Here is a 22,868-nt window from a genome sequence, read left to right on the forward strand (position 1 = left end):
GTCTCGCGAGCTACACGCCGGAATCCACCATTTGTATTAGTATTAATTTTACTCAGTATAATTGGATACCCTTGTAAAAGCCTTAGAGTAGCTGGCTGGTGGCAGTGTAACTACCTTATAGTCTGGGTAAAGGGGACAAAGCAGGTGAATCTGTGCCATCCTTTTACAGGTGTGTGTGTGTGTGTGTGTGTGTGTGTGTGTGTGTGTGTGTGTGTGTGTGTGTGTGTGTGTGTGTGTGTGTGTGTGAAAATTAAATCTCAAAGAGTGTGTGTGTGTGTCAGCTACTTGGAGCAGGGTCACAGAGCACTGGTTTCACAGAGAGGGTGATGGAGCACTTAGTTTGAAACACTCAGCTGAGGACTCAACTGTACAGTTGTGTCAGTGGAGAGTCTTATTTGGGCCCTGGATTGAGAGAGGGCAACCCAGCCCCAGGACATGAGTGTGTTCCCTGTGTGTGCTTAAGGGAAATTGTGCTTGGTGCAGAAAACTGCATCTGGAAATACTGTGTGTATCTATTTTTGTTACAAGTGAATGTCCTTCACCAGTGTCCATGGTGAGGATTGGGACTCCTTGATTACTGGCCCAGAGGAGGGAAGTCACATATTGGTGAGCAGTGGTGTGGATATTTACTGAATTTCTGTAGCCTGTAGGCAGTTGTCGCTGTAGGTGTTTGTACTCAGCAGCCACAAGGTAAACATACAGAGTTTCATTTTCACAGCAGTTTTATTTATTTTTGTTATTTTAGATTAGTCTGGGAAAGCAGGCAAAGATGTCAGCAGACAAAGAACCAGTTGGCCAAGGTATGCAAAGTCAAAGGACTGGTGCATGCCAACCTGACTAAACAGAAAATATTTCAGCCTAAATCTAAGCTGTGGCATGGGCCAGCAACCATAAAGACAACCAGTCTGGTGATAGGGATGTGCAGCCCTCAGAAACAGGACAATTCACCTTTTTCTCAGATGATATAAAAATCCATCTGAAGTTAAAGAGACTTGAACTGGAAGCCAGCCATTTAGAATTAGAATCAGCAGAGAGACTGTGACATTTGGAGGCTGAAGATAATAAGAGACTGAGGCAGGCAAAACATATATAGAATTATAATCAGCAGAGAGACTGCAGTATTTGGAGGCTGAAGAAAATGAGAAAGAATGCCAACATGAGAGGGATATGCTGGCTCTTCATCAGGGTCATGGAGGTAATGGGAAAGGGAATAACCAAATCCCAGAAGCAATAAAGGACAGGAAATTTCTTTCACAGTTTACAGAGGGTGATAATTTCGATAGTTTTATTCATATATTTGAAAGAGTATGTAAACAGTATAATGATGACCAAGGGCTCTGGGTACAATTCCTGACCCCTTACTTCATGGTAAAGCTGTAACTGCTGTTTCTGAATTGGCTAATACTGATTATTTAAAGTGTGGTAAAGTAAAACAATGTTTATTGGAATGTTTTAAGTTAACACCTGAAGCTTACAGAAAAAAAAGTTTTGTGAGCATAGACACAAGGCAGAAAGTGTATGTGATTATATTGCTCAGTTAAGCACTTATTTTCATAGGTGGGTGAGTGGGTGTCAGGTCACCACTTTTGAAAAGCTGGCAGACCTTTCAGTGAGGGAACAAGCCCTTAGCACTTTGCCTGAGGACATGAGAATCTGGTTGGCAGACTGGGAGTGTAAGTCTGCAGATGAGCTAGGGAAAAAAGGGATCTCTACTTAGCAAGCAAGGTATCACTGTACAAGAAGAGGATACTGCTGCATGTAGATATAAGGGAACTCATGGTGGGCAGCCTAAACCACCCCAACAGAGTCTACCAGTAACAGGGAAAGCCACTAGTTCAAGTACACAGCAGGGATCAAGGGTTAGATGTTTCAAATGTAACCAGTAGGGTCATGTAACATACAGACATCCATGGAAGCAAGGTGGGAGACAAAAGGTAGGGTAGCCTGCAAGTGTAGGGTTACCACCTGTCCCACTTTGCGAGGGACAGTCCCTCTTTGGGCAGTTGTGTCCTGCAAAATATTGTGAGAAAATGGCAAATGTCCTGAGATTTTAGGATAAAAGTATTTTCTATATTGTATGTAATAGTTGCATAAAACAGTTATTCTGTATCTGAAACACCTACATGTTATACAAAACAGAATAAGGAACAAAAATGCTACAAGAATAAACTTTTATTCAGGCAAACAACTGAAGTTCTGTCCTTTGTACTGGCCATGGGTATGTTTTGTCCTGCAAAATCTGATGTTTGTAGCACAAATGTCCCACTTTGGCCATTTGGAAAGGTGGCAACCCTATGCAAGTGAGAATAACAGTATGCCAGTGATAAGTTATCTGGAGACAACAGTAGTATCAGACTATTACCAAAGTTCATATCCTATTTTAGTGGATGGAAAATAGGCCATTACTGGGAGAGACACAGCCTCTGACATAAACATTGTGAAGCCTGCAGTTGTTAAAGAAGAGAGTACTTGCTGGGGCAGTCCACTCCAGTCAGAGCTTTAGGAGGGACCTCATTCCAAATCCCTTTGGCCAGGGTTCACCTTGACTGGGAGGGTGGAAAAGGAAGCAAACAAGTAGGTATTTCTGAGGATATCCCTGCAGATGTTTGGATAGGGAATGAGTTTGATAATGCAGTACCTTGCCTGCATGCAGTTACATGCAGTCAGGCTTGGAGACAAGCATGTGAGGCTAGTAGCCTGGAGGAGAACCCAACAGACCCTACATCTGGCTCAAGGGCTGGTGAGGTGGCTGTTTTAGGGAGGGAGCTACACTGTGGCAATGAGCCTGAAGGTGAGCCACAGCTGCTGGTAGGTACTGATGTTCCCTCTGACAGAGTGACTGTAAGGGCTGAGGTGAGTGATAGTACCCAGGCTGACAGTGAAACACTGTTGTCACAGAATACTTCCTGTGGAAGAGAAGCTGGAAAGGGTCACAAAGATAGAGTTCGGACAGGCTCAGCTCTTGAACCCTACACTAAGAGGTTCAAGGGAGGTAACTATGGAGGCACCTGATTCTCAAGGAAAAGTGGATTCTGTATACTGGAACAAAGGGTTACTATATAAATAGTGGACCCCTGAGGATGGGGGCAAGATTGTGAGGTAATACAGCAGTTGGTAGTGCCTAGAGCCTACCATCTGGCACTTCTAGCCATATCCCATGACATTCCCTTTGCAGGTCATATGGACATAAAGCATGCCAAGAGATGTATTATACAGAACTTTTATTGGCCTGGGATTGCAGAGGGTGTAACAGGGTACTGCAGAACCTGTGAGCAATGCCAAAAGGTAGGCAAAGCAGGAAAAAAGGTCAAAGATCCTTTGGTGCCTTTGATTGTGATTGAGGAGCCATTTCAGAGGGTTAGCTATGGATACTGTTGGGCCTCTGACTACCCCAAGTTCCACATAGAAGAAGTATATCCTGGTGGTAGTAGATTATGCTATGCTACTAGATATCCTAAGATGGTGGTTCTGTCCTCAGTTGTTACAGAGAAGGTATGAAAATTATTTGTTAGACAGTTTCAGTAGGGTAAGTTTTCAGAGAGAAATACTGACTGACTGAGGTGCCAATTTTATATCAGACCTGCTGGCCTGACTGTGGAAGAACTGTGGGGTGAAACACCTAAATACTACCCCCTTCCACCTCCAGACTAATGGTCTTGTGAACAGGTTAAACTCTACACTAAAGACCATGCTACAGTCATTTGCAGACCAGTTTTATTTATTTATTTTTATTTATTAACATTTGTTAACCAGGTTGACTCAACTGGGCTTGTGGCCCATTTTCAGTGGAAACCTGAGGAGAAAAGCTCCATTCACAACAATTTACAGTATATAACAATAAATGACTCAAATGAATTACAGAAAAGTTGATATACAGCAAATTAAAGAAACAAAATAGAATACATGCACAAAGAAATATACATATAAATTTTTTACAAATAAAGTATATGTTTACATAAGAATTATCTCCGTCAGCATTATTGATTGAATTAAAAAAGTACCCACCTAGTAGGATACTAGGTGAAAGAGGAGAGATTATATAGATATGTATATGGGGTATGGGAAGGTTAGGTTGGGTCATGACAGGGACAAGTTTTGGTGTTAAGTAAATGAAGTTTGAGTTCATTTTTAAAAATGTGTCTAAGGGAAGTTTGTTCCAAGCATGGGCAACAGAGAATTTATACAGAAGTTTGCCTACAGTTTTCTTGCATTGGTAGATGTCCCGAAGTTGCTGATTAGAGGTATTGAGGGTTTGAGATGGAGTATAGGTCAACACTAAGTGACTCTGGCTAACAAAGTTTGCAGATGACTGCAAACTGGGAGCCATTAGTGAATCCCCAAATGATGTGGATATTCTACAAAAGGGCCTTACAGAAACAGATGCTTGGTGCCAGAGCCATGGGCTCAAGCTCAATGCCAAAAAAATGTATAGATATCCCCTTTGGGAAAAAATATGTACCCGTGAATTACCACATAGGTGGCAGTACACTAAATACCGAAAGTGTGATGACAGACTTAGGGACACAGGTGGACAGGGGTCTCACCTTCGATAACCACATCACCACAACAGTCAGGAAATCTGTCTATGTGGCACACCTCATGACTAAGGGCTTTTCATCCAGAAAAAAAGAGGTCATTGTCCCACTGTACTCACCCCTCATTAGACCCATTATATAATGCAACGTCCCGTTTGGTATGTACCTCTCAAGACATCTGCAACAACTGGAAAGGCTGCAGAAATAACTCACTAAAAGAATCAGAGGCCTAAAGCAGATGCCCTATGCTGACCATCTAAAAAAACTCCAGCTATACTCTGTCGCATATCATCTATTCAGAGGCAATCTCTGCTTAACATACAAGGCCATGTCAAACCCAGAGCTGTTGAACATGCTACACTTAAAGAAATCCCAGTCCCTCAGAGCCACACCTTATAGGGATTTAAACCTTGTCATCACAATGAACAAAACATGCTGGAGGGATAGGTTCCTGACCCAGAGTCTCCCCAGACTCTGAAATAGACTGCCCATACATGTCATGCAGAGTGCCTCTTTGGCCCTCTTCAAAAAGAACCTTGACAATTGGATGGGAGATAGGAAATTCACCCTGGGGATCATGTCAGTCGGCCTGCTAGACAGGGGTCCAGAGAAGTAAATATTGTGGAAAGAACTAGCCAGGGAATTGTTATGGGTAGGGTTGTATAGGATCTAGGGCTGATAGCCTAGTATGAACCTATGAACCTATGAACCATGGATGAGAGAGCCAGACAGGATGAAGGTTTGTATAGAATGAAGTGTAACATTTGAAATTGTGATAGGAGGAGTTGTTGGGGGAGCTCTAGCCATTGGAGAGAATTTAGGGCCAGGCAGTGATGTGCATTGCAAGGACAGCTTTTAATAAATATAGCTATTTTATGGTAAATTTGTTGAAGTTTGTTCAAATTTGTGGCCTGAATGTTGGTAAGAACAGGGGCAGAGTACAGGAGGGGTGGGGAGTGCCTGTGCTAGGGAGAGTCTAGCATTAGGGGTTAGAAATTTTCTGTTGCAATCCAGTAACTCTAGTTTCTGGTGTGTTTTTTATGCATTGGAGTATGTGCAGGTTGAATTTAAGTTTATCATCAATGATGACACCAAGGAGTTTTATGTGGGTTTTGGGTTGGATTATTGTATTGTTAGAGGATTTAATAGCAAAAGTGGATTTATGGTGAGTAAGAGTATGGGAAAGAAAGAGTAAGAGTTTGGTCTTTTTAGGGTTAAGGATAAGTAGATTATCAGACAACCGCTATTCAGTAGATAGAAAAGCATGTTGAGTTAGGGTATGGAGTTCAGAGATATTGTTTGAGATGGAGGTGACAGTTGAGTCATTTGTATATTGGATGAGGGAAAATTATTTATAAGATGGATAAAGATCATTAGTGAAGGCATTAAACAGAAGGGGACCCAAGATGGAACCTTGTGGTACTCCAGTTGGGACAGGAAGGAATGAAGAGAAGGATGAGGGCCATTTAACAGATTGCTGCCTGCAGGATAGGTAACTAGAGAACCAGGCAAGGGAGGTGGAAGATTGGTTGAGGTTAGCAAGTAGAGATACCAATAAAGGGTGAGAGGCTGTATCAAAATCTTTGGACTGGTGTAGGAAGAGACAGGAAATGAGTTTATTGTTGTCCTTGGGCCTTGGCGATGGTATGAGTGAAGGATAGAAGGGCAGTAGTTGTGCTGTGGTTAGGACGGAAACCGTGCTGAGTGGAAGTGAGAAGGTTATGCTAGAGGAGGTAGTTGAGAAGCTGTGAGTGAATGCATTTTTCAAGTATCTTAGGGAGGGAGGATAGGATGGCAATGGGTCGGTAGTTGTATGGGTCTGTTGAGTTTCTCCTTTATGCAGGGGGATAGTGAAGAAAGATATCCATAGGTTAGGAACGGTGGCTTCTTGAATTGATCTATTGATCAGAATAGATACAGGATAAGTGATGGATTCAGCAGCAAGTTTGAGGAAGGTAGGAGGTAGATTATCACTGGAGAGAGCAGGGTTTGAGCTTTATAAGAAGAGATTTTTATGTAGGAAACAGGAACAGGGTGAAAGGAAAAGAGATTTTTGTTCAGAGGGTCTGGAGGGATTGGTGGAGAAGTTGTGCTAGAGTTGGAGGGTATGAGTTTTTGGATGATGTCAATAAAGTGTTTATTGAGGAGGGTAGCGATTTCCTGAGGAGATATATTTGGATAAGAAGAGGAGGGGTTGGAGGGACAGCCTGGAGAAAAAAATTTGTTAAGAGTAGACCAAAACTTCTGAGGGTTGGATTTGCTATTGAGTTGAGCAGAGTTATAGTAGGACTTTTTGTCTTTATTAGTTTGTTTCTTAGTAAGATTCAGTAGTTGTCTGTAATTATGTAGCAGGGGTAGTTCTTTTGTTTTGATACATGTTTTCAAAGCATTATCTCTTTTTAGCATAAGGGACATAGTTTCCTTGGAAAGCCAGGGAGCATAATTTAATTTTATTCTAATCTTCCTAGAGGGAGCAAGGGAGTTTAGGGTATTCAGGAAAGTGGCATTGAACATACTGACTGTCTCATTGAGAGAGATTTGTCTAAGGATGGATCAATTGGTACTGGAAAGTATGGAGTTGAATTGGGAGATATTAAAGTTAGAGAGTTTATGACAGTCTTTGTAAAGGTGGGGTTTGAAAGGTTGAATGGAGTGTCTTAGGACAGAGGTGGGGAGATGATCACTTAGGGAGTCTGGTATGGTAGAGAGACTGTAGTAGTGGTGGGGGAGAGTTAGTGAGAATCTAGTCAATTGTGGAGCTGGAAGATGAGTTTTTGTGGAAGTGGGTAGGGGATGATACCAGCTGATGGAAACCATGTAGGTTGATACTGAATTGTGGAGAGTCAGTTGCTACTTTGGACCAGTCAATATTGACATCTCCCAAGATTACGGCTTCATAGGATATATTGTAGGAAAACCAGGATAGGATATTTTCTAGGATGGACAAATTATTTCCAAGGAGGGATATAGATGGAAGCAACAGCAAATTTCTTGTGAGGATATGGTGGCAATTTAGGACGATATGTTCAGCTGGATGGAAGTCGGGAATAGGTCTGGTGAAAGGTGAGAGGCTGAGGCTATCAGAGTAGAGGATAGCTACACCACCTCCTTTTTTGGGGAATCTGTCAGAGTGGTAGATATTATAGCCAGGTAGGAGTATGTCGCTGTTAGTGATATGTGGCTTAAGCCAAATTTCAGATAAGGAAAAGATGTGAGGGGTGATTTAGGCTATCCAGGTGTGCAGCTTGGTGATTTTGTTAGTTAGGCTTTGAAAGTTTACTGAGTATATAGACAGGTGCTTGGATAAGGATTTGTTTTGCAAATGAGGATGGGAATGGTGAGAGGTGTAAGGAGAGGAGGAGGTGGAGACAGGCGTGAGGGTATGTGGGTGTCAGGAGAGGGAGAGGGGCCTGGGGTGGGGTGGATATCTCTAGAGTGGAGTAAGTTATTTGTGAGAAGAGAAAGTTTAGTGATTAGTGATTAGGGAGGCATTAGTGATTAGTGATTAGTGATTAGGTTTGTACAAAGCTAACTGCCCTTGAGAGCCATTTTAAGCCTAGCCAATTATCCCTTGTGAGACTCAAACCCTGCACCTTGTGCTTGTAAGGCAAGCACCTTAACCATTAGGCCACCCTCCCAACCCCTAGTAATAGGTAAATGAAGTTTATGGAGCTTTGGTTTAGATTTGCAGGTAGGTGGGAGCTTTCGAAGTATAGATAGTTTATGAAGACAGGTGGTAGTGAAGTTGAAGAAAGCTCGGATGATAATAAAAGAGGAAGTTGTTGGATGAGTGTCATAGGTGTAGGAGGCAGGAGGAGATATGTGTGGGGGGGGACAGGTGGAAGTGATAAGAGGTTAGAGCAGAGAAAATTAGGAGGAGGAGATTGGAAATGAGAAGGTGTTGCATAGTACAGTGTGTGTAGAGAGGTTGTAGAGTGGGTATAATAGTTTAAAAACTAGGAAGTGATGTAGACTAAGTATGACAGAAGTAGGGGTGGGACTGGTTACTGGTAGGAAGTTAGATATGAGTCAATGATGAGACAGGAAAGGGAGGGACTGCTTATTGGGAGGAAGTTGGATGTGAGTAGATGATGAGACAGGAAAGGGAGGGAGTGGTTGGTAGAAAGGAAGGGGGAGAGTGGTAATGGGGCCAAGGTAGGGGAGCAAAGTGAGCCTGAGCATAGTGAGGTCAAGTGGAGTGAGGCTACACCCATAGATAAAACCTCAGAAAACAATCAGTTAAAGCAGGTAAGTTTGGAAGATGTGAGAGCAGGAGAGGCAGGGCGGGCCAGCGAAGCTCAGAGAGAGATTGACTAGGTCTGTAGGATTGGTTGCAAAGGTGCAGAGGTATAGTAAATGGAGATGGGCAGAAAGGATAGGTAGGTGAAGTAGGGATACTTCAGAGTAGGAGAGACAGACAGTGGGCAGAGGGGGCCCAGCAAACAAGAGTGCTTTCAGGAAGCAGAATAGCTAGAGGAAGGTAGGAAGAGTGGAAGAGCAGGATAGGAAGGAGAAAAAAAAGCAGGGAGTGGTCCAGAGATTTGCAGGTGAATAGCCACCACTGGAGCAACAGTACAGTACAGGTTGCAATGGTAGCAAATAAAATCTTTTGCAGATTAAGCAGGACATACTTAAACAGTCTCAAAATTTGGAGGGAGGCACCCATGAATGTACTTGACCACAGGTAGTTCTAGGCAGGATGGGTTAGTGAGCTTTGAAGCTGTGAAAGTAGATTGCTAACCTAAATAAAAGAAGAAAAAGTGAGATAAAGGAGTTTTAGGGAGAGTGGGGCAGATATTTTCCACATCTGTTGTTTGCATACAGACAGTACCCCAGGAATCCACAGGTTTTTCACCCTTTGAATTGCTATATGGGCATAGGGTGAGGGGGTCCGTTAAATTTGGTTCATGATGAGTGGGAGGGTGAGTGTGAATCCCACAGGGAGTCTGTTGTAGCATATGTCCTAAACCTCAGGACAAGGCTTAGGGAGCTCATGGGCTTGGCCAAGGAGAACCTGGCAGGGGTGCAGCAGGAGAAAAAGTTCTGGTATGTCAGGGATGCAGGAGCCTGAGAGTATGCTGTGGGACAGCAGGTTATGGTGTTCATTCCTGTCAGACACAATAATCTGCAGGCAGCTTGGGAGAGACCCTTCAAAGTGGTAAGGAAGGTCAGTGATGTTAACTACATGGTAAACCAGCAAGGTCGGAGGCATGGGCACAAATTGCACCATGTTAACATGATTAAGCCTTTCCATGATAGGGAGGCCCTGGTGCTGAGTATTTGCAGTGAATGGCAGAAGGTGTTTGAGGGGATCTGATGACTGATCTCCTCATTGGGGCTCAGACTGACAGCACAGTGGAAGGGTAGCAATATCTCAGGGATATCCCCTACCCAGGTTGAAGACATTTGACCAGTGTTACAGGAGTTTGGGGGTATGTTCACTGGGAAACCTGGGTGCACCCACCTGGTGCAGCACCATGTCGATACAGAACCCCAAAGGCCTATCAAGCTGGCCCCTTACAGGGTGCCTGAATGAGTCAGACAGACTCTGAGGGAGGAGATACAGGAAAGTTGGAACTGGAAGTAATCTAGAAATGCAGCAGTCCCTGGGGCTCCCCAGTGGTGCTGGTACCAAAGAAAGATGTCAGCACCAGGCTCTGTGTGGACTGCAAAAAACAAAATAGTCACACAGAGTCATATGCTTACCACATGCCTAGAACAGATGAAGCCTTAGAGCAGCTGGCTGGGGCTAAGTATCTTACCACTACTGATCTGATCAAGGGCTACTGGCAGGTGCCCTTGACTCCCACCGCTAGAGAAAGGTCAGCTTTTGTGACTCCTTTTAGATTATACAAGTTCACAAAGATGCCTTCTGGGATGAAAAATGCCCCAGCAACCTTCCAGAGGCTGGTAGACAATATCTTAGCAGAAGCAGGAGATTATGCCCTTGCTTACCTAGATGATATTGCTATCTACAGCCATTTCTGGCAAGAGCACTTTCAGCATGTCAAGAAGGTCCTACATAAGACTGCAAAGGGTAGTGTTGACCATTAAGTCTGGTAAGTGTCAGGTGGGTATAGCAGAGTTCTCCTACCTAGGATATAGAATGGGAAGTGATAAGATCAAGCTAGAACCTGCCAAAGTGGAAGCTATTCAGGTATAGACTGACCCTGTTACCAAAAGCAAATGAGGGCATTCTTGGGACAGTGGGGTACTACAGAAAGTTTGTTACCAATTATAGTACAATACCTGCTCCCCTCACAGACCTGACAAGGAAAAACAGTCCAGATAAGGTAGTGTAGACCCCAGCCTGTGAGCAGGCATTCCAAGGGCTTTGGGAGGACCCCCTCTGTTAGCCAGTCCAGATTACAGTAAATAATTTGTTGTACAGGTGAATGCTTCAAAATGTGAGGTCAGGGCTGTACTCAGCCAGGTTTCCTCAAAGGGAGGGGAGCACCCAGTTGTAAATCTCAGCCATAGACTCTAACTCAGGGAAGAATTCACTGGAGTTAAAGACTACAAGCCCCTTAACATGGCTGCATTGAGCCAGCCTGCAAAATACCAAGTTACTAAGATGGATCCTAGGGTTACAGGCATATGATATGACAGTGCATCACCATAGTGGGGTCAGCAATGCCAGTGTAGATGGGCTCTCAAGACAGGGTATGGATTAATGTGTTCCCAGACAGGCTCATGTCCTCAAGCCACATTTCTCAAGGATCAGTTGAAAAACTAGCTTGAGTCTTCGTTTTTTGTGTTTTTTTTTATGTTTGTGTTAATATGCTAGTCAAAAGTTAGGTGTTCATTTATGATGACTCCTAGAAGTTTGGTATATTGGACTACTTCGAGGCATGTGTTGTTGAATGAGTTAATGGTAAATTCATTTTTGGTTAAGGGTGTTGTTTTTTTGGGGGTGAATAACATAAGTTTGGTTTTATTAGCATTTAGGGTTAAACGGTTATTTTACATACAGGTTTCACTGGAGGTGAAGGCATTCTGGGTGAGTGTAAGTAGTTCTGAAGTAGACTTGGCTATGCAGATGATGGTGGAGTCATCTGCATATTGGATGACATTAGCATGCAATATGCTGGTGTGGAAATCATTAATGAAAATGCTGAAGTGCAGTGCATCTAGTATGGACTCTTGTGGGACTCCAGTATTGATGTAGAGGAAAGCAGAGAGGGATTGGTGCCATCTGGTTGCTTATTGTCTATCTGTAAGGTAGTTGGAAAACCAGCCTAGGATAGGGGGAGATATACCTAAATTGGACAGTCTGGTCAGAAGAAGTGGGTGGGAGACAGTATCAAATGCCTTGGAAAGGTCAAGAAATGCTGAGGAGACAAGGTATCCTGAGTTTTGAACTGATATAAGAGCAGTGGTGGTGCTATGATTAGGCATAAACCCATGTTGCATTGATGAGAGGAGGTTGTGGTGTAGTAGGTAGTTAGGTAGTTGGCTATGGTTAAATTTTTCCAGAATTTTGAATATGGGAGAAAATATGGCAATTGGACAGGCATTAGATATATCATTATTGCTTCCACCTTTGTGAAGAAGGAGGATAAATGCCTTTTTCCAGATTGTGGGAATAAAGGACTCTTGAATGGATTGTTTAGTAGTATGCTAATGGGATAGACTATGGTGTCTGCTGACTTTTGGAGGAATTCTGTTGGTAAGATATCTGGAGCATTTGATCCAGGTTTAAGTTTAAGCAGGAGTTTTTTCATGGTTGAGGTAGGTATGGGTATGACAGAGACGTTTGGTCTTTTTGTAGTAGATGGGTCTGGGGCAGTGGGTTGATTAGTGGAAAGTTGGCAGTGAGGTTGACTATATTGTTTTTAAATAATGAATTAAAAAGTGAGGCAGTTTCAGATGAGGCCATGTCTCGATCAGGGGAGGGATTATCTCTTTTGCCTGGGTATAATAGAGAGTTCATGGACCTCCAGAACTTTTTAGGATTTTACATATGGTCATTTTGCAGAATAATGTAGTAGTCTTGTTTGTTTTTGATGACAAGTCATTTTACTTGATTATGTATTTGTTTGTATTGAGCAAAGTCTACAGGGTTGTTACTTGTATGCCATAATTTCCAGGCCTTATCACTAGCTTTCATAAGTTGTTTGTTGGATTTGGTAAACCAACTGGCCTGGCTGGATTTCACTCTCCTATGTCAGAGAGAAGCGAGAGTGTCTCGTACATGGAGGAATGTTGAGTTAAAGAATTCAACAGCATCATTCAGTGGTAGGACTTTAAGTGGATGGGTATTGTTAAAGTTAGTTGGGTGGAAGTGGGTAGGTCTCTGATGTGCTTATAGTGGTGAATATTAAGCACTGCAGTTGATTTGCGAATTATGTATACCAGTAGGTGATCACTAATGCTGTTAGTTAAAGTGCCAGAGGAGGAGATTTTACAAGGTCAGAGACAAGGACCCAGTCTAATACTGAGCCATTGTTTTTGTTGAGTCTGGTTATAGTAGCAATGAGTTGGGTGTACTTAAATAGGTTGATATCGTTTGTTGGCTGATGATGTATGATGTTTAACCAGTTAATATTCACATCACCAAGTATGATTGTTTCATTCTCTATATTTTTGGAAAGCTAGGATAGTATATCCTCAAGTAATGAGATATTGTTGCCTGGGGGAATATATAGGTTCATAGGTTCATAGGTGTGCACTAGACTAATGGCCCTGGAGCCTTTACAAGCCTAGTCCATCGAAGTGCCTTGGCATCATTCCACCCAATGTTAGTTCTCATTGCCTCTATCAAGAAGAGCCACTGGAGTGATCCCCGAAGTGAACTTTCTATTTCCCATCTACTCATCTAGATTTCTCTTGAAGAGGGCCAGCTCTGCTTGACATGTATGGGAAGTCTATTCCACAGCATGCGCAGTCTCTGGGTTATGAACCTGTCCCTTCAGCATGTTCTGTCAATTGTGGTAATAAGGTTGGCGTCTCTGGAGCATGTGGTGCAGAGGAATTGGGATTTCTTTAGATGGAGCATTTATGACAGAGCTGGGTCAGACATGGCTTTGTAAGTCAAGCAGAGATTGCCTCTTAGTAGACGATATGATACAGAGAATAGCTGGAGTTTTTTGAGTCTGTCCATGTAGGACATGTGTTTAAGGTCTAGGATCCTCTTTGTGAGGTACTTCTGTGGCCTTTCCAGCTGTTGCATGTGTCTAGTGAGGTACGTGCCAAATGGGGCATTATACTTGATGATTGGCCCAATGAGGGAAGAGTAGAGAGAAATGATGACCTCTTTCTTCCTGGAAGCAAAACCCTCGGAAATGAGATGTGCCACATAGAAGGACTTTCTGACCACAGTGGCAATGTGGTGGTCGAAGGAGAGGTTGCTGTCAACCTGTGTTCCCAGATCTCTTATAACGCCTCTGGTGTTTAGTGGGCTCCCATCAATGTGGTAATTAGTGGGAACTGAGTTTTTCCAAAAGGGGATGATGACACATTTTTTGGCATTAAGCTTAAGGCCATGGTTTTGACATTAGTCATTTGTCTCAGGGAGGCCTCTCTGTAGGATGTCTACATCACTTGGGGAGTTAATAATGGCTCCCAGCTTGCAGTCATCTGTGAACTTGGTCAGCCAGAGTCTCTCAGTGTTGGCCTGGACTTCTGAGAAGTAGATGCCAAACAGGATAGGACCCAGGACTGATCCTTGTGGGATTCCACTCATGACTGTTCATCAGTCTGACTTGAAGTCCGCTACTTTCACACTGTGGGTTCTATCTGTAAGCCAGTTTGCAACCCACCAAGGGGTTGATGCCTAGTTTGGTGAGTTTATCACTAATGCCTATGTGGGGAATAGTATCAAAGGCCTTGGCCAAATCGAGGTAGGCTGTATGAACTGCCTTGCCCTCATCCACAGCTCTGGTGACTGACTCAAAGAAGTCAATAAGGGTGAGCAGGCATGATCTACCTTTCACAAAACCAAATTGTATGGGATATAGAATTTGGAGATTCTCTATATCCTTGTTAATAGGTCCATGATGATGTGCTCCATAACATTACATATCAGACTTGTCATGCTAATGGGGCTATAATTCCCAGGGTTTGTATTTGCTCCCCCTGTATGGAGAGGGATGACTGTAGCAGCTCACCATTTGGTAGGAACAAAGCCTGAGGTGAGGCTGTGACTGAACAGGGTACACAGGTATGGTGCCAGTTCACTTTGTAGTTCATGTAGAACACATCCAGGGATATTGTCAGGTCCCGTGGAAGCTGTATTCTTGACCTTGGACAATGCAGCTTTAACCTGTGCTGCAGTAATGCTGGGTGCCTGGCATTCCTCAGGTATTGTGGTTGGTCCTTTGGGAGGGAGGGGTAAAGTTGACACTGAATCTGTCAGCCAGTATGTTGGCAATATCTGTTGGCTCAGTATAGGAGGTACCATTGTGCAGTAACTCAGAGCAAACCTGGGTATTGCTGTGGAGATTCATGATATAACTATAGAAGGTTTTGTGGTTATTTTTAGTGTCTGCCACAATTCTGGCTTCATATCTGGCTTTAGAGGTTTTGATGAGGGATCTCAACTTTTTGTTGAGGCTAATAAGGGAGTTTTTCCAGTCTTGGGACTTTACCTTTTTCTGCAACAGTTTCTTCCTTCTGTTGTAGAGTTTATTAATGGCAGGGGGCCACCAGATTGGTTTCCTTTATTGGAGGAGAGCATCTTGGATCTGTTGGGTATGGCTAGTTCCATGCATTTATGTATGCGTTCATACAGTGAATTGGTGTATGATTCAGTAGTCATGCATCTATTTTCCATTGGCACTGGTGCTGTGATGTTAGCCACCTGTGTTTTTAAGAGCCTAAAGTCAGTTTTAGAGAAGTTTTTCATGGTGGTTACCTTTGCAAAGGGTGTGGGTGAGATTCATGGTGATTTGTGGTTGGATCAAACCAGGGAGGAAATGACTATTAGTGTACAGCAACTGTTGCCTATGTTTGTAATAAACAGGTCGAGGATGTTGCTTCCTCTAGTGTAGGTAAGAATGAGCTGGTCCAGGGCATTGGAATTGATGAATATGTGACTATAATGCAGATACTTTTGATGCTATTCATTTTCAAGCATGATATTAGTATTTCTGGTGTAGAAAATGTGGAAGTGGGTTTTTTATATGGGATTATATTAAAAGTATTATGGTATATGAAAGCAATGACCCCCCCCCCCTTTTTTTCTGGCCCTATCTGTTCTCAGGCAAGAGAAGCCTGATGTGAGGAATTCAGAAGTACACTAGTAGATGAATTTTAGGCAGGCACTTAGGGTTACATAGTACTAATAGTAGAACATTTACAGTTTAAATTCATACACAAATTGAAATAAGTTTCCTAGGGTACATATAATTTGCTTAGAGTGAGTCTGAGAAGTATGACATGGGTTTGAGTGGGTCTATATTAAATCAGCGAAAAACCACCTAAACGAATGGCATTTTATTGGAAAAGTAACTCATTGAATTCTGCTCTTGTGCGGGGCTGCGTCCCCCCCCCCCACTAATTATATATACCAACTCGCACTACAGTGAGGAAAGGGCAAATTTTCCAATCTTCACAGTACCACAATCTCAGTATGAACAGTTCGACGAACAACATGTTCGATGTAAGTGCACCGAAAATGTCATTCGCTGAACTGAATTTTCGATGGTCAAATATACACCTGGATTGAGTTAGTCAATCAGAATATTATTCCTCTGGTGAACAGGGTTATCTCATATGATTTAATTAAGTGGGAAATGTAGTTTTCTTCTTTATGGGGATCTTTTTGACTAGACATTTCTTTTAATGTAATTTTAATTACTATTGTAGAACTTTTTAGTCTAAAACAACACAATGGGCTTCATTGTAATTACTGTACTTCTACTGTTGTCTTCAGATTTTATGTATTGGGCCCAGGCTACCTATTAAAAAAGAGGAGAAAGAAAAAGCAAAAAAGGAATCACATGAACAAGTAGCCTTCCTGACTTTAACTAACTATGGCTAACTAACTAAGAAAGAGAGTCTACACCCACTATATTCCATTTCTTTGGCACTGTGAACTACATTAACATGCTCTGCTGCCATTAACATTATCACTTTGGTTTGATATAGTACACCTTCTGTTCTAGGGTAGCTGTTATTCTACCATCATTTAGTCAAAGCCCTTAGAAATGAGCTATACCAGTACTAATTGCCACTTCCCACACTCTTTTATGTCTGTATTCCCTACTGTACTCAGATGCCCCAGCCAACATCATTTTCATATGGTGTCACCCTTGACTCTTTACTCTAGTTAGTGTATTCAGTCGACTTACCCTAACTCAGAGCTACTGTTTGCATGTTACACTAGTTTTCTCCACGTTTTTATGTACTTCTGTTTTCCTTCACTTTCCTTCCCCATCACTTACTACTATACCATCTATCACAACATGCCACAAAAATATATTAATTTTCTGTAATCTCCCATTCATGTTTCCAAACCCTCACTATGGCCCTCATACTGAATGGGTGCTGTTCTACATGCCCCATACACAGACTGTCCCTAGCATCTATTTGTTGCACTTTATGTGTTAGCATTTTAAGTGACTTCATCTCATAACATGTTCCTGCATCTAATGTCATATTACTGCTAAGCATGCTTATAGCCTGGATAAATAAAAGTGGATGAATGCACACTATAGACCATATCATTCAGCTAATAAATGCCCATGTCTCAGCATGAAAAATAGTTACAATCCTTCTGGAATAAGGGAAAGGCAATGCAAAAAATAAAAGCAATGAAAAAACGTAAAAGAAATAATTTCAGGAAAATGCTTTCAATATTAAAAATGTAGGCAAAAATATGTATGGTTTTAACTATATCACTAAAAAACTGAAGCTTTTTACATTACTAAATCATTTAAAAAAAATAAATAAAAACAGAGCTCAGATAAATCCAAAACCCTTTTTTCATGTGCATGTTTCATAACTGGCATCTCCTACAACTGCCTTTTTTAAACTAATAGTTATTTTTCCAGTAGTATAACTTCAAAATAATGCCAGTTCATGTATAAAGCTGTAAAGCAATACAATTACAAGGCACACACAGAATGCAGCACTATACGAGCCTCTTAAAGAGAAGTTTATCACTATCTAAAGCAAAGAGAATTGATTTCTGAAGAAGCAAAGTGTTCCTGCTATTTAGCTGATGGCAAGAATTTAATGAAATTTGCTCAAATGTTAAGGAAAAGTAAGTCTGTTACACACCCTTTACAGAAAACTAACTTTAGCTACAGATTTTTGAATGAAAAGTTCTAGCTCAGGAATATTAACTTTATCATTTACAAAAGAGCACAATACTGTCTTACAACTCTAAAAGAACTTCACTGTGATCATTACAAGACATGCTAGCAACTAGAATGATATAGTCTAGCATACTGGCATTCAAAATCATCACAAATCGTTTCCAGCAATTAAAACTATTATTTTTTTTAAGATTGACACTTTCACGGAGTAAGTCAATAAGGTAAATAATCATTAAACTAAAGAAAATGGTAGACAGGGAAAATAGCAATCAGTCCTTGTGCATGTATGGCTTATGCAGTATTTAGACACTTTTACTTTCATTAGACAGACCATCTGAACTTTTCTCTCATGTTCGAGCCTTACCACTCAAAACCCACAGACTCACAGCTGATAAGTGCTTAATTGTTCCATCCCATTTGTCAATGCCTGATATCATATGCATTCATGGGTGTGCAACATTTAATTTCTCTTCTGCTCCTGTCAACTCTCATTAATTCATTGAGTTTCATTATGATTTTGTGCATTTCACATTTGAACATACCATGGTTTATAGAAATCGCCCATTCTTCTTTTCTTCGTGTGTGTTTGTGTCCCTGCATTATCTTAATGATCCTCCTCTCTCTTTCTGTTCTCCTCAGTCCAAACCACGTAGCCTGCCAGTAATGTTTTATTTAATGCAGGGTCTCCCACACAGCTCAGCTGTTTGTGAAATAACTTAGCTTTTCATCACGTTACAGTCTACAATTTAATATTATGCTTCTAACTGACTTACATTCATAGAGTACGTACTTGGTCTTCTTAAGTATCTCATTTTGTTGATGGCAGGTGCCTTTCTGCTGTCATTGTCCACCTGTCTTCCTCATTTTCTCTATGCTCAGGCTAGGTGTCTTGTAAATGCCTTAGTCTTTGGTTACCCAACATTGCCCATCCACATCAATAAAATCATTTACAAAGTGCTTGATCTATGAGTGTCTGCCGTGACTGGGCTGTAAATCTGAGAATAACCTCTTAGTCTCCATGTAGTCCTGATGAAAGACACTGAGATGGTCATTTTTCTTCTCTGACTCTCTGCCATGAAACTGGGGACCTCTTCAGTCTTATTTGTTCTAAAAACTCTCTTGTAGATCCTTTCATCATCTTTTCAAGACATTCCCTCTAAATCACAGTGCTGCCTTCTGCTAGGTGTTAGATGCCTGTCTCATGTGTTACAAGGTCTTTTGCCCACCAGGGATTTCTGTGAGGAATACATCATTATTCATGACCTTCAGTGATTCTCCTTCATTTTGCATTAGTCTTGCTGGTCCATCTAACCAGAGTTTAGGTTTTACAGGCTTAATGGTTATTTCTTTCTTGGCACACATCAGGATATCCCCTCCCTCTTTCACTCTGCAGATTATTCACAAGGCTACACCATTCACATTGAAACTCCTATGGAGTGCAGTTTTGCTCATGTTTACTGATATTTTTACCATTTCCTATCAACCTCCAATGATAAAAATCTTTAAAATTCCTATGCCCTTAACCCAGTAGAATTTTCACATGTCACATTTCCTCACCACTTCTTCCTTAGTGACATGCATAAAAGTGTGCTAAGATGTTTCATAGTTTCATAGTTTCATAGTTTAGTACTAGGCTATCTGCCCTGGGGCATTTGTAAGCCTAGCCATAGTGATGTGGCTTTCGCCACCCCATGAAATGGTACAAAAATGCACAGAATACATTTAGAATACTGTGCCTCTGTCTAGTAGTGACACAGTGAAGGTCCCCTTATATAATAGAATTAGTTTACTGTGTCCCTGTCTAGTAGTGACACAGATGTGACCCCTGGGGTAAACTTACGATCCCCCATCCACTCATCAAGATTTCTCTTGAAGAGAGTTAGTGAGGGGCTCTGCCTAACATGAACTGGGATTCTGTTCCAGAGCATGGGAAGCCTCTGGGTTATGAATCTATCCCTCCAGCATGTCCTATTCATACTTGTGCCGAGGTTTAAGTCTTTAGCTCTCATGGTTCTGATGGATTTGGATTTTTTGAGGTGGAGCATGTCCATCAGTTCCTGATTGGACATGGCCTTGTACGTCAGGCACAGATCACCTCTGAGTAGGCGGCATGCTACTGAATAGAGCTGGAGTTTATTTAGTCTGGCAGAATAAGACATATGTTGGAGACCCTTGATCCTCTTGGTGAGGTACTTTTGTGGTCTCTCCAGCTGTTGCAAATGCCGGGTGAGGTACATACCAAATGGGGCATTGTACTCAATCATGGGTCTGGATGTGAATCCCTTCATGATAAGGTGTGCAAGGTAGAATGTCTTTCTAACCACTTTGGCAACGTGGGTGTCAAATGAGAGGTCACTGTCGACTTGGGTCCCTAGGTCTCTGATTACTTTTTCCGTACTCAGTGGGTTGCTGTCTATGTGATAATTTGTGGGTACTTTGTTTTTCTCAAAGGGGATGACTATACATTTTTTGGCATTTAGTTTAAGGCCATGACTCCGGCACCAGTTGTCCGTTTCTGTGAGGCCTTTTCGTAGGATGTATGTGTTCGCTGGTGTATCGACTATGGTGCCTAGTTTGCAGTCATCTGTGAACTTTTTCAGCCACAACCCTCCCATGTTTGCTTTAACATCTGAGAAATAAATTTCGAACAAGAGGGGTCCCAGGACAGATCCCTGTGGGACACCACTTGTGAATGGCTTTGAGTCTGACATTGCTCCAGCGATTTTAACTTTATGGGTTCTGTCCTTTAGCCAGTTTGCAACCCATCTAGTGACATAAGGGTTTACATTTAAGCTGTTGAGCTTATCTATGATGCCTGAGTGGGGTATTGTGTCGAAGGCCTTAGCCAAGTCCAGGTAGGCTGTATAGACTGCTTTGCCCTCATCAATGGCTCTAGTGACTGTTTCGAAAAAGTTGACCAGGTTCAAAAGGCAGGATCTGCCCTTTACAAAGCCGAACTGGGTGGGATCAAGTGTCTGTAGGTCCCCAATGTCTCTGTTTATGAGTTCCATAATGATTCTTTCCATAGCTTTGCAGACAAGGCTGGTTAAGCTTATGGGGCAGTAGTTCCCAGGGTCTGTAGAGGTACCCCCTTTGTGGAGTGGGACCACTGTTGCTGTATGCCAGTGTTCAGGTACATATCCTGTAGTAAGGCTAAGGTTAAATAGCATTTTTATGTGCGGGTTTAGCTCCTCTTGGAGTTCACGTAGCACGCAACCCGGGATACCGTCAGGTCCCATTGATGCTGTGTTTTTAGCTTTGCTGAGGGCTCTCACCTGGACATCTGAGATGACAGGGAGATTACATTCAGCTGGGATAAGTATTTCTTCTTTTGGGGGTGAGGGAGGGGAGAAATTTGCACTGAACCTGTCAGCCAGAATGTTGGCAATATCTGTAGGTTCAGTGTATTTTTTGTTGTTGTGAATTAACTCTGAGCATATCTGAGGGTTTCCGCCCAGGTTTCTAACATAGCTGAAGAAGGCTTTGTGGTTATCTTTAGTGTCCTTAGCAATTTTTCTCTCAAAGTTGGCCTTGGATGTTTTTATGAGAGAAAGTAGTTTTCTGCTAGTGTTGATCAGAGATGTCTTCCCTTTATGGGATTTTGCTCTGTCGTGCAGTAGCTTCCTTCTTTTGTTATGCAATTTGTTAATGGCTGAGGTTCACCAGACAGGACGCTTGCCTTTGGTGGAGAGGGACTTGGATTTATTTGGGATTGCATGATCCATGCATTCTTGGAGATGTCCATAGAAAGCATTTGTGAAGGACTCAGCATTGTGGGATGTGGTATCCACTGGCCCAGTGGGCTTAAAGGATACCATCTTAGTCTTAAGAAGAGTGAAGTCTGCTTTTGAGAAGTTTTTCACTGTGGTCTTTTGTGCTGGGGGTGGAGGTGGGATATGTATATCCAGGGTGATTAGTTTGTGGTCAGATCTCACTAGTGAGGGGTATGCCTCCGGTGTGGAGCATTTTGTCCCCATGTTTGTGATGATCAGGTCTAGTATATTATCTCCCCTAGTGGGAGAGGTGACTAGTTGTTCCAGTGCATTTGAATTTATGAATTCCAGGAACCTTTGGGCTAGGGTGTTAGGGCTAGAATAATGTACCCAATCTATGTTAGGGTAGTTGAAGTGTCCCAATATGATGGTATTTTGTGATACACTCATATCCTCCAATGTCTTCAGGAAGGCTGAGTGGGGTTCCTGAGATTGGGAGGGGGGTCTGTAACATGCTACCAGTTGTATAGCAGTTTTGCCTATGGTTAGTTGCACCTGTATGGTCTCCGATGTTTCATGTGTTGCTACTAACCTGGAGGTGTGGGTGTCCTTGATGAATATGGACACTCCCCCTCCCTTTGTGGTTCGGCCTGGGTTTTGGGGCCGAAAAGCATGATACAAGGTATAGCCTGGTAGTGCTGGGGTGCTCTCAGGAGCCTTGAACCAGGTTTCAGTTACTGCACACACGTCGATGTTCTCCATACTGAGGAGTGCATCGAGTGCCTGCATCTTGAGATTTAGACTTCTGGCATTGAGCAGCATTACCCTTAATTTTTTTCCATTTTTGTTTTCTAAGGAGGTGGGTTTGTCTTTTGAGCCTTGCCTAAAAAAGGCACTATGGGGGTGGCAAGAGCCTTAGCCAATATCCGGAAGCCCAGTGGTGACAGGTGCAAGCCGTCCCTTGCAAAGCAGTGTGGCTTGTCCAACATGTCATCCCAAGCAGACAGACATTGGATCCCCTTAGAATGACACCAGTACTTGAGCCAATTATTAAAGCTGATCATCTTGTCTTTGTATTGTGGCATCATTCTTGGTGAGGGCAAGATGCTGCTCAGGGTCAGGGTCATACCAGCCTGGGCTACATAATCAGAGAGCTCCTCTATGTCTCTTTTCATGTAGTCCAGGGAGGTACGTCTCAGGTCATTCACGCCAGCATGGACAATGATGGAGTCATATTTGTACTTGCTTTTGAGTGACCTGAGTGCATGTGTTATGTGGCGGATCCTAGCTCCCGATAGGCAGCTCACAGTCACCTTCTCTTTGTTCAGCCTGGTAAGCGGGACATCAGTGTGTCTGAC

Source organism: Protopterus annectens, chromosome 2.part1 (genome assembly GCF_019279795.1).
Source record: "Protopterus annectens isolate FY-2018-M chromosome 2.part1, PAN1.0, whole genome shotgun sequence".
NCBI classification, from domain to species: Eukaryota; Metazoa; Chordata; order Ceratodontiformes; family Protopteridae; genus Protopterus; species Protopterus annectens.